Here is a 466-nt window from a genome sequence, read left to right as displayed (position 1 = left end):
TATATATATATATATATATATATATAGGGGACCACAATACAGCATTGAAAAAAGAGAGTGAGAGAGATTGAAAGCTCATGACAAAGGCATCTTTCAATTACGTTGAATCTCTTTGCGCATGTCCGTGTGTGAAAGAACAAAACCCAAAAAAGAACACATGGGGAGCCGGCATGAGTAAAAGAGAGCCCAACAGAGGACACAAAAATAAAGAAAAAAAAAAGGTGCCGGTTATCGCACCGAGGCTCCAGAGAAGCACCCTATGACGGCAGGCGTGACACCCGATGGTGCTCCCGCGACGGACCCAACCGCCGACCCAAGGACCGTGCCGGCCATGCCGGTGGCATACGGGAAAGTGATGACGTACGTGTTGGGCAAGCCGGATAAAGGCGCAAAGTGATATTCCACACCAGGGAGGACTGCGCATTCCGGCTGAGGTTGCTGCGGCTGTTTCTGCTGCTGCTGCTGC

Source organism: Trypanosoma grayi (assembly GCF_000691245.1).
Source record: "Trypanosoma grayi strain ANR4 Tgr_451_V1, whole genome shotgun sequence".
NCBI classification, from domain to species: Eukaryota; Euglenozoa; class Kinetoplastea; order Trypanosomatida; family Trypanosomatidae; genus Trypanosoma; species Trypanosoma grayi.
Note: the sequence above shows the minus strand (reverse complement) of the source record.